This window comes from Nycticebus coucang, chromosome 4 (genome assembly GCF_027406575.1).
Source record: "Nycticebus coucang isolate mNycCou1 chromosome 4, mNycCou1.pri, whole genome shotgun sequence".
Taxonomy (NCBI): domain Eukaryota; kingdom Metazoa; phylum Chordata; class Mammalia; order Primates; family Lorisidae; genus Nycticebus; species Nycticebus coucang.
The window spans coordinates 114,434,908-114,447,130 of NC_069783.1; the positions used below are offsets into that span (position 1 = coordinate 114,434,908).

The window sequence follows — 12,223 nt, forward strand, 5'->3', positions numbered from 1 at the left end:
CTGTGGACTGTTTCTTCCACAGAATATGCCATGATTTCCCTAACTGCTCTCATCTGATTGCTTCTCAGTTGGTATATCCTATGCATAATCTTTGATACATTTTTAGTTCATTTTCTGGATGTGAGATCTCTAAGCCACACCAACTCATTTTTCCAAATATAAAAAAGTGAATAATAAGAAAATTTGCAGAAAATAGGCATCTGCCTCTAGAAATGTAATTCTTAACTTGGAGGAACAGAGATGCTACCTGCCTCAGTCCAAAATAGTCCTGGGAAAAGGTGGTGGGTTTTTATTCATTTGACGAATTTACTCCCCTGCCTGTGGTTGATGGGTATGAAAGTGAATAGACAAAGTCTTTGCCAAAATGGAGCTTGTTCCAACTGGGAGGGCTTAAATTCTATATAGAAAAAGAAAACAATTGCTGAATCTTCATTGGAAGGGGATTTTTTTTTTCTTTTTTTTTATTGTTGGGGATTCATTGAGGGTACAATAAGCCAGTTACACTGATTGCAATTGTTAGGTAAAGTCCCTCTTGCAATCATGTCTTGCCCCCATAAAGTGTGACACACACTAAGGCCCCACCCCCCCTCCCTCCCTCTTTCTGCTTCCCCCCCTCATAACCTTAATTGTCATTAATTGTCCTCATATCAAGATTGAGTACATAGGATTCATGCTTCTCCATTCTTGTGATGCTTTACTAAGAATAATGTCTTCCACTTCCATCCAGGTTAATAGGAAGGATGTAAAGTCTCCATTTTTTTTAATGGCTGAATAGTATTCCATGGTATACATATACCACAGCTTGTTAATCCATTCCTGGGTTGGTGGGCATTTAGGCTGTTTCCACATTTTGGCGATTGTAAATTGAGCTGCAATAAACAGTCTAGTACAAGTGTCCTTATGATAAAAGGATTTTTTTCCTTCTGGGTAGATACCCAGTAATGGGATTGCAGGATCGAATGGGAGGTCTAGGTTGAGTGCTTTGAGGTTTCTCCATACTTCCTTCCAGAAAGGTTGTACTAGTTTGCAGTCCCACCAGCAGTGTAAAAGTGTTCCCTTCTCTCCACATCCATGCCAGCATCTGCAGTTTTGAGATTTTGTGATGTGGGCCATTCTCTCTGGGGTTAGATGATATCTCAGGGATGTTTTGATTTGCATTTCTCTAATATATAGAGATGATGAACATTTTTTCATGTGTTTGTTAGCCATTCGTCTGTCATCTTTAGAGAAAGTTCTATTCATGTCCCTTGCCCGTTGATATAAGGGATTGTTGGCTTTTTTCATGTGGATTAATTTGAGTTCTCTATAGATCCTAGTTATCAAGCTTTTGTCTGATTGAAAATATGCAAATATCCTTTCCCATTGTGTGGGTTGTCTCTTTGCTTTGGTTATCGTCACCTTAGCTGTACAGAAGCTTTTCAGTTTAATGAAGTCCCATTTGTTTATTTTTGTTGTTGTTGCAATTGCCATGGCAGTCTTCTTCATGAAGTCTTCCCCCAGGCCAATATCTTCCAGTGTTTTTCCTATGCTTTCTTTGAGGATTTTTATTGTTTCATGCCTTAAATTTAAGTCTTTTATCCATCTTGAATCAATTTTTGTGAGTGGGGAAAGGTGTGGGTCCAGTTTCAGTCTTTTACACGCAGACATCCAATTCTCCCAACACCATTTATTGAATAGGGAGTCTTTCCCCCAAGGTAAGTTCTTGTTTGGTTTATTGAAGATTAGGTGGTTGTAAGATGTTAGTTTCATTTCTTGGTGTTCAATTCGATTCCAAGTGTCTATGTCTCTGTTTTTGTGCCAGTGCCATGCTGTCTTGACCACTATGGCTTTGTAGTACAGACTAAAATCTGGTATGCTGATGCCCCCAGCTTTATTTTTGTTACTAAGAACTGCCTTAGCTATACGGGGTTTTTTCCGGTTCCATACAAAACGCAGAATCATTTTTTCCAAATCTTGAAAGTACGATGTAGGTACTTTGATAGGAATGGCATTGAATAGGTAGATTGCTTTGGGAAGTATAGACATTTTAACAATGTTGATTCTTCCAAGCCATGAGCATGGTATGTTCTTCCATTTGTTAATATCCTCTGCTATTTCCTTTCTGAGGAGTTCATAGTTTTCTTTATAGAGGTCCTTCACCTCCTTCGTTAGGTATATTCCTAGGTATTTCATTTTCTTTGAAACTATGGTGAAGGGAGTTGTGTCCTTAATTAGCTTCTCATCTTGACTGTTATTGGTGTATACAAAGGCTACTGACTTGTGGACATTGATTTTATATCCTGAAACATTACTGTATTTTTTGATGACTTCTAGGAGTCTTGTGGTTGAGTCTTTGGGGTTCTCTAAGTATAAGATCATGTCGTCAGCAAAGAGGGAGAGTTTGACCTCCTCTGCTCCCATTTGGATTCCCTTTATTTCCTTGTCTTGCCTAATTGTATTGGCTAGAACTTCCAGAACTATGTTGAATAGTAAAGGTGACAGAGGACAACCTTGTCTGGTTCCAGTTCTAAGAGGAAAAGCTTTCAGTTTTACTCCATTCAGTAAAATATTTGCTGTGGGTTTGTCATAGATAGCTTCAATCAGTTTTAGAAATGTGCCACCTATGCCTATACTCTTCAGTGTTCTAATTAGAAAAGGATGCTGGATTTTATCAAATGCTTTTTCTGCATCTATTGAGAGGATCATGTGATCTTTATTTTTGCCTCTGTTAATATGGTGGATAACGTTTATGGACTTGCGTATGTTAAACCAGCCTTGCATCCCTGGGATGAAGCCTACTTGATCATGATGAATGACTTTTTTGATGATAAGCTGTAATCTATTGGCTAGGATTTTGTTGAGAATTTTTCCATCTATATTCATGAGTGAGATTGGTCTGAAATTCTCCTTTTTGTTTGGGTCTTTTCCTGGTTTTGGTATCAGGGTGATGTTTGCTTCATAGAATGTGTTGGGGAAGATTCCTTCTTCCTCAGTTTTTTGGAATAATTTCTGCAGTACAGGAATAAGCTCTTCCTTGAAGGTTTGATAGAATTCTGGAGTGAAGCCATCTGGACCAGGGCATTTTTTAGTTGGAAGCTTTTTTATTGTTTCTTTGATCTCAGTGCTTGAAATTGGTCTGTTCAGGAGGTATATTTCTTCCTGGCTAAGTCTAGGGAGAGGGTGTGATTCCAAATATTGATCCATTTCCTTCACATTGTCAAATTTCTGGGCATAGAGTTTCTGGTAGTATTCAGAGATGATCTCTTGTATCTCTGTGGGATCAGTTGTTATTTCCCCTTTATCGTTTCTGAGTGAGGTTACTAGAGATTTTACTTTTCTATTTCTAGTTAGTCTGGCCAATGGTTTATCTATTTTATTTATTTTTTCAAAAAACCAACTCCTTGTTTCATTAATTTTCTGAATGATTCTTTTGTTTTCAATTTCATTGATCTCTGATTTGATTTTGGAGATTTCTTTTCTTCTACTGAGTTTAGGCTTAGATTGTTCTTCTTTTTCCAATTCCATAAGGTCTCTTGTGAGATTTTTGATGTGCTCTCTGTCTGTTTTTCGAATGTAGGCATCTAAAGCGATGAATTTTCCTCTCAAAACTGCTTTTGCAGTATCCCACAGGTTTTGGTAGCTTGTGTCTTCATTGTTGTTATGCTCAAGGAAGTTAATGATTTCCTGTTTGATTTCTTCCTGCACCCATCTGTTGTTCAACAGAAGATTGTTTAATTTCCATGCCTTTGGGTGGGGTCGAGCATTAGAGTTGAGTTCCACCTTTAGTGCCTTATGGTCTGAAAAGATACAAGGTAAAATTTCAATTCTTTTGATTCTGTTGATATTTGTTTTGTGTCCCAGGATATGATCAATTTTGGAGAATGTTCCATGGGGTGATGAGAAGAATGTATATTCTTTATCTTTGGGGTGGAGTGTTCTATATACGTCTATCAAGCATAGTTGTTCTAGGGTCTCATTTAAATCTCTTATATCTTTGTTTAATTTCTGTTTAGAGGATCTGTCCAGCTCTGTAAGAGGTGTGTTAAAGTCCCCTGTTATGATGGTATTATCAGATATCATATTGTTCAGACTGAGTAAGGTCTGTTTCAAGAATCTGGGAGCATTTAAATTTGGTGCATAGATATTTAGAATTGAAATGTCTTCTTGTTGTAGTTTTCCCTTGACCAATATAAAGTGACCATCTTTGTCTTTTTTGACTTTAGTTGCTTTAAATCCACATGTATCTGAAAATAAGATTGCAACTCCTCTTTTCTTCTGAATTCCGTTTGCCTGAAAAATTGTTTTCCAACCCTTGACTCGGAGCTTTAATTTGTCTTTTGAAGCCAGGTGTGTTTCTTGCAGACAGCAAATGGATGGCTTGTGTTTTTTAATCCAGTCAGCCAATCTATGTCTCTTCAGTGGGGAATTCAAGCCATTAACATTTGTGGAGATAATTGATAAGTGTGGTAGTATTCTATTCGTCTTATTTGGTGAGAGTCCATTGCTTAGTTTTACCTTTTGCATCAGTGTGGAGGTTAGGTTCTGTCCTTTGATTTCTGAGTTCTTACTTTGCTGCTGATCCATTGTGGTGGTCAGTGTGCAGAACAGGTTGAAGTATTTCCTGTAGAGCTGGTCTTGTTGTGGCGAATTTTCTCAATGTTTGTATATCCGTAAATGATTTGATTTCTCCGTCAATTTTGAAGCTTAGCTTAGCAGGGTACAGAATTCTGGGCTGAAAATTGTTCTGTTTAAGTAGATTAAAGGTAGATGACCATTGTCTTCTTGCTTGGAAAGTTTCTTTAGAGAAGTCTGAGGTCACTCTGATGGATTTGCCCCTGTAGGTCAACTGGCGCTTACTCCTGGCAGCTTGCAGAATCTTTTCTTTTGTCTTGACTTTGGACAGGTTCATCACAATGTGTCTTGGAGAAGCTCGGTTAGAGTTGAGGCGACCTGGGGTCCGATATCCCTCTGAAAGCAGTGTGTCAGAATCTTTGGTGATGTTTGGGAAATTTTCTTTTATAATATTCTCTAGTATGGCTTCCATTCCTCTGGGGCATTCTTCTTCCCCTTCTGGAATTCCTATAACTTGTATGTTGGAACGCTTCATAAAGTCCCATAATTCTGACAGTGAACGTTCTGCTTTCTCTCTCTTCTTTTCTGCCTCTTTTACTATCTGAGTTATCTCAAAAACTTTGTCTTCTACCTCTGAAATTCTTTCTTCTGCATGGTCTAACCTGTTGCTGATACTTTCCATTGCATCTTTAAGTACCCTGATTGACTGTTTCATTTCCTTCAGCTCTGCTATATCCTTTTTATATTCTTCATATCGTTCATCTCTGATTTGATTCTGTTTTTGGATTTCCTTTTGGTTATTTTCCACTTTATTAGCAGTTTCCTTCATTGTTTCCATCATTTCTTTCATTGTTTTCAACATGTGTATTCTAAATTCCCTTTCTATCATTCCTAACATTTCTGTATAGGTGGAATCCTCTGCAGTAGCTACCTCATGGTCCCTTGGCGGGGTTGTTCTGGACTGGTTCTTCATGTTGCCTGGAGTTTTCTGCTGATTCTTCCTCATGAGTGATTTCTTTTATCTGTTTCCTTGCCCTAATTTTCCTTTCACTTCCTCTTGCTCTTTAAGTTCTTGTGCCTGTGGAAGTTGTGGGCGGGTTTAGACGGATTGAACACACGCGACCACTTGCCGGTTTTCCACTGTTTTAGTCCTCCTCTTGGGGTCCAGAAGTCTCTCACTGACTCCCTGTATCCTCATAGGAGTGATGATAGGCAGTTCCCACCAGCCAGAGATGCCTGGAGTCCTATCTCCCCAGACTCACGGTGCCCAGATGCAAGGAAGCTGTTACTCGGCTGCCATCTTCGGAAGGGGATTTTAAAATGCTTTTCCTTTGCTCAGTGCCCATAGTTAAGTGGTTAGGATGTCAGCCACATTCACCTAGGGTGGCGGGTTCAAACCTGGCCTGGGCCTGCCAAACCACAATGACAACTGCAACAAAAAATAGCTGGGCGTTGCAGCAGGTGCCTGTAGTCTCAGCTACTTGGGAGGCTGAGGCAAGAGCATCACTTATGCCCAATAGTTGGAGGTTGCTGTGAGCTATGACAGAACCGCCTCTACTGAGGGCAACATAGTGAGACTCCGGCTAAAAAAGTAAAGTAAAATGCTTTTCCTTAAGAATCAAAACACATTTTCAGCCTTCATTAATACTCATTCCATAGCAATAAGTTAGTCCCAACCTTACACAAATCCTAAATTTAAATAGTTTTCTTGAGTTTTCGAATGAGATCAATTAAGAATAATGTAGAAATACATATTTTTATAAATTGCTAGTTGGTAGCAATTGTTGGACCTGACGAGAGAAGCTGATCCTGAAAAATGATTAGGAAAAGAAAGTTATTTCATTTATGTTTTTGCCTTTGCTTTATCTTTAAAAAGAAAAAGAAAAAGCTTTATTGAGCAATAATTGACGTAGAGTAAGCTGCATATATTTGAAGTACACAATTTGATGAGTTTGGCATATATGTACACTCATAAAACCATCACCATGATAAAGATAGTAAACATATCCATTGTGCTAGCCAGAATAATTTTAGTATATATAAAGTAAAAACTACTGATTAATTTGGTTTTTCATATACAGACATCTTAATTATATTTAGTTGCTTTTTTGTTGCTGTGTGCTTAACTGAATGTGGTCATTTATTGAGCTTTTAGAAGAATGTAGTTTTAGAAGAAACAGGATTTTAATAAGGAGGCCAAGATAATTCAGTGAGGAAAGTATAGTTTTCAACAAATGGTGTCAGAACAACTGGATATCCATGCGCAAAGTAGAATGAAGTTGAATTCCTACCTCCTGCCATGTATAAAAACTCAAATTGATCAAAAACCTATGTATTTAAATACAGGAGTTAAAACTATAAATCTCTTTGATGAAAACATAGGTGCAGGGCAGTGCCTGTGACTCAGTGAGTAGGGCATCGGCCCCATATACCAAGGGTGGTGGATTTAAAACGGCCCTGGCCAAACTGCAACAAAAAATAGCTGGGCATTGTGGTGGGCCCCTGGAGGCTGAGGCAAGAGAATCGCCTAAGCCCAAGAGCTGGAGGTTGCTGTGAGCTGTGACGCGATGGCTCTACCCAGGGTGACAAAGTGAGACTCTGTCTCTAAAAAAAAAAAGAAAGAAAGAAAACATAGGTGCAGATCTTTGTGGACTTTGATTAGGCAATGTGTTTTAGATATGACAAAGTACAGGGAATGAAAGAAAAAGAAAATAAATTGGAGTACCTCGTCAAAATTTAAAACTTCTGTGTTTCAAAAGAACCACCTAGGAAGTGAAAATCCATAGAATGGGAAAAATATTTAAAAATTATATACCTGATAGGGGTCTAGTGTCTTGAATATCTTAACAACTCTTACAATTTATCAATAAAATGATAAACCAATTTAAAAGTAGGTAAAAATGTTTGCATAGATGCTTCTCTAGAGAAGATACATGGATAATCATTAAGCACATGAAAAGAAAGATGCTTGATGTCCTTAGTTGTTAAGGAAGTGCAAATTGGAATCACAATGAGATACCACTTCATCTCCAAGAGAATGGCTATAACAAAAAAGATGGACTGGGCGGCGCCTGTGGCTCAGCGGGTAGGGCGCCGGTCCCATATGCCGGAGGTGGCAGGTTCAAACCCAGCCCCGGCCAAAAAAAAAAAAAAAAAAAGATGGACAGTTAAAAAGATGGCAAGGATGTGAAGAAACTGAAACCCTAACACATTACTGGTGAGAATAAAAATTGGTGCTGCCACTTTAGAAAACATTTAGGCAATTCCTCAAAATGTTAAATATAGAATTATTACATGACCCAGCAGTTCCACTCCTAGGGATAAGCTGAGAGATTTTAAAAGATAATGTTCATGCAAAAAATTGCACATGAATATTCATAGCAGCATTCATGATAGCCAAAAAGTGAAAGTAATCTAAATGTCTATCAGCCAATGAATAAACAAAATATGGTCTATCCATACATTGAAATTTTATTCATCCACAAAAAGAAACGAAATACTTTTTACATGTTGGTATGGATAGACCTTGGTATGGATAGAAAATATGCTGAGTGAAAAGTCAGACACAAAAGTCACATATTGTATGATTCCTTTTATAGGAAATGTTCAGAATAGGTAAATTCATAGAAGCTGAAAGTAGATTATTGTTTTTTTTGTTTTTTCTATGAAAGGTCTTTATTGGCGAGGGATGCTGCAGAGCAGCACCAAAAGGAGAGAAGAGAGAGAGAGGAAAGTAGATTATTGTTTACGGGGGCAGGGAAGGTGGAATGGGAATGGGAAGTGACGGCTAATGAGTATGAGGTTTCCGTTTGGGGTGATGAAAATGTTCTAGAAACTAAATAGTGGTGATAGTTGTAGAACCTGTGAATGTACTAAAAATCATTGAATTGTACATTTTAAAAGGACAAATTTTATGGTGTTTGAATTATATCTCAATTATTTAAAAAAGGCAATAAACAACCAAGAACTCAGAAAAGTCAAAGTGTATACCACAAGACAGTGGGGCCAAACATCATGTCTTTCTTCATAAAGGAGCCCTCAGGCCCTCAGCAGAACTAGGTGTTTTTATTTTGGATACAGTTCGAACAATTTCAATTATCTGGTTTCTTTATTGCTTGTTAACCCAGCTCATCATTACCTGCTTTCTCTAGGTTGTTTTTTCTCATAGAGGTGGTGCAGCAGCCAGTTTTAAATTATGTGAACATATCCTCCTGGCCAAAGTTGATTGGACTACAGATAGGAACCTGACCTGAACCCAACAAGGCTGATTGGTTTTGGCTTTGGGATAGAGGCAGCTCTTTGTTCTCTGCAGGTGACTGGAACTGAGTTGACATAACTATCACATTCATGGAGAAGCCAAAGAATGAAATAGCTGGGCAAGGAAATGAAGAGGGGAGAGAGACTTTGAGAATGGCCACTTTGGTTTCTGCTAAGTTTCCAATTCCTGGTTCTGCACCATGGTTCACCTTTACTCTTGAGATAACCCCATAACCTTCTAATAAATGTTCATTTATTACTTCAGCTAGTAGCCTTCTGAAACTTGGAATTGAAAAGATGGTAGCTATGAAAAATATAGCATGTCACTAGTAATGTAGGTGTTAAAAGAAATGTTTATATGAATGCAGCAAATTATAGAAAGAGGTGGGAGGCCACCAGTACTAAGGGTAGCAATAACTAAATAGCCCATAAAGAGAAATAAGTGTCTATAAAAAGCAGAGCCAAGAACTCCAAAAAGCTCATCAGTCTGGGACCATTTAGTTGAGAGGTCCATCAGTGACCAATGTCAATGCCTTAGGGCATCATTTGGTTATAGCATGATAAAACTGACATTTGCCACAATGGCCTTGAGCCACTAAAGGCTAGTGAAGTGAGGAAGCATGCTTTGTTCAGGAGTATCTTCAGCAACAACAACAAAAAAATGTTTAAATTAAAGGTTCAGGCATTAAAGATGTAAGATTCACTTATCTGGCACATAGACATTGTGAAATACGTCATCGTGTAACATAATGACAGATACATGTGACACAAGTGTATAATTATATATACTTCCAGAAACAGAACATCTAAATCAAGAACGAGTTGATAACAAAAGTGAAGAGTAAGTTATAATTTTGCTGCTGGTTTCTCCTTGTAGTCCTTGAGACCAAATCTCTGTTGTTAAATTTTATATCTATCTATTACATACGTGTGTATATGTGTATGTGTGTATATATATTTTTTTTAAGGGAAAAAAAGACCTGACTCTTGTCTAATAGGCCATATACTAATCACAGATAATCCTTTCCTGTACTACTCACTAGATCAGTGGATCCCAACCCTATCAGACCTAGTAGTATCTCTTTGAAAGTAAATATTTTCCAGTATTTCTTTAGTTGTCCTGGAAAAATTAATGTGGAGTATAATCTATTTACCCTCAATCAAATACACATGGGTGAGTATATATGTTTGGTTTGTATTTTCATAATGCTTAAGGATGTTGGGCTTCTTTTCAGGTGCTTCTTGGCCATTTATACATCTTTGGAGAAATGTCTGTTCATATCCTATGCTCATTTTTTTAAATTGGGCGATTTGTCTTTTTACATTGTAAGAGTTCTTCATATTTTTTATCTACAAGTCTCTTATTAGATAATAAGATCTTCAAATGTTTCCTCTCATTCGCTGGGTGGGGAGAATTACAGATTATTGACTTGAAAACAGGAAAGTATGATATTTCTGCAGATGAGCTGGACCTGTGTTAATAACTGTGTCTTGAAACCCCAGCGCATTTGATATTCAGTCTCTAGGAGATAAAAAGACCTCAGAGATCACATCCTTTGATAAGCAGCATACAGGGTCCATGGGAAAAAGCAATGACTACAAGAGGCAATTTGAGGATGGGGAGCTGTGAAGTAGACCTGTGTGGACTGTCTTATATTACTGAGAACAAGAGGCAGCCCCCAAACGAATAAATCACATGTGTGATCGTCACAACAGATTTCTTAACACCACGCCACAATGAAAAACAATTTCAATATACAGGATGGCAATAATATGAGATCTATTTATTTTCTTTCTTTCTCTCTCTTTCTTTCTTTTTTTTTTTTGTAACTCAAAGGTGTTTAGTCAGCTGTCTCTGACAAAACAGCATTTTTTAGGCTGGCACATCCACAAATAAAGAAAAAACAGCCCGTAATCCCTCATAAAGCAGAGTTATGGTTCAACTCCATTTGATGAAATGACATTCTCTTGAGCACTTCCTCATGAATGCATAAGCAGGGCACTGCTTGGGAAGTTCAGGTACGTGCAGAGCATACATACTGCATAAGGTACATTAGCCAGGCCCCACAAGGAAGGGTATCTCAACCTTCCTATCCCAGTTACAAGGAGAAGATAGCAGAGCTGAGGCAAGAGATCACGTGTTGGCTTCCCATGAGTCCAGGTCATGCAGAGAGAAGGTGATCACCACAGCAGAGGAAGCAGGGGTGGTGAGAGAGTGGTGGTAACAGGGATAGACATTTCCTTGAACAGGGGAGCATCTGTGCCTAAAGGTGCTCTCAAGGAGGTCTGGAAACAATTAGTGTAACTGAAGTGGCCCGGGCTCACTCTCAGGACCCACGTGTCGTTGGAGGAGGCTGGCAAGACCTTGAGTTCAGAGTCGATCTCAACTCCTTCTCCACATCTTCCACCACGTGGAGTTGGGCACCCACTCAACGCTTAGTAGGGCCTCACAATGTACTCCACCAGTTTTGATGGCTAAAAGTCCAAAGTCAAGGTGTCCAGAAGGCCACATTCCTCTAGAAGCTCTAAGGGAGAGTCCTTCCTCACCTCTTTCAGCGTCTGGGAGCTGTCGCCAGTCCTTGGCATTCCTTGGCTTGTAGCTGCATCACTCTCCTATTCTGATGTCCTGTGGCCTTCTTCCCAGTGAGTGGCTGTGACTCTGTTGAAATATGTGTATTTTATTTCTGATTCAGTTTATTGAACATGCATAACATTTATGATTCCAAGGGCAAAACTATTGAAAAACAATTTTTAATTTAAAACTATTTTTATTTTATTTATTTATTTTTTTTGAGACAGAGTTTCAAGCTGTTGCCCTCAGTAGAGTGCCGTAGTGTCATAGCTCATAGCAACCTCCAATTCTTGGGGTCAAGCAATCCTCTTGCCTTAGTTTTTGTTTTTTTTTTTCCTACTTTCAGTAGAAACAGGGTCTCACTTTTGCACAGGCTTGTCTTGAACTCTGTGAGCTCAAACTATCCACCTGCCTCAGCCTCCCAGAATACTAGGATTACAGGCATGAGCCACCGTGCCCGGCAAACCTATTTTTATCTTATTTAAAACAATTTAAAATAGGTATTCAGGGAGTCTCATTGCCATCCCTATTTCTTCTTTATTCTGTTCTCTCCCTCCACCCTGTGATTACCGTTTTTATTTTGTTTTTATCTTTCCATGGTTTGTTTTTGCAAATATAGCAAGTGTGTATGTGTGTGTGTGTGATATCCCTATTCTTACAAATGAAGCCTACTGTGCATACTATGTTATTCTACTTTTTTTTATTTTTTATTTTTTGTTTGTTTTTTGAGACAGTCTCAGTCTGTCACCCTGGGTAGCTCACAGCAACCTCAAACTCTTGGATTCAAGCTTGCTTGACCCTCTTGCTTCAGTCTCCCAAGTAGCTGGGACTACAGGTGCCCGC

At 38.5% G+C, this 12,223-nt stretch overlaps 1 protein-coding gene across 2 annotated transcripts in view; it reads right to left on the reverse strand.

Moving 5' to 3' along the window:
- Positions 1–10,589: 10,589 nt before the first annotated feature.
- The window catches only part of P2RX7 (purinergic receptor P2X 7), a 65,292-nt gene continuing 63,658 nt past the window's right edge, over positions 10,590–12,223 (reverse strand). For both annotated transcript variants that reach the window (XR_008379426.1, XR_008379427.1), the window contains one exon: positions 10,590–11,467. The gene's annotated coding sequence lies outside the window, so the exon portion shown is untranslated. The remainder of the gene's footprint in view (positions 11,468–12,223) is intronic.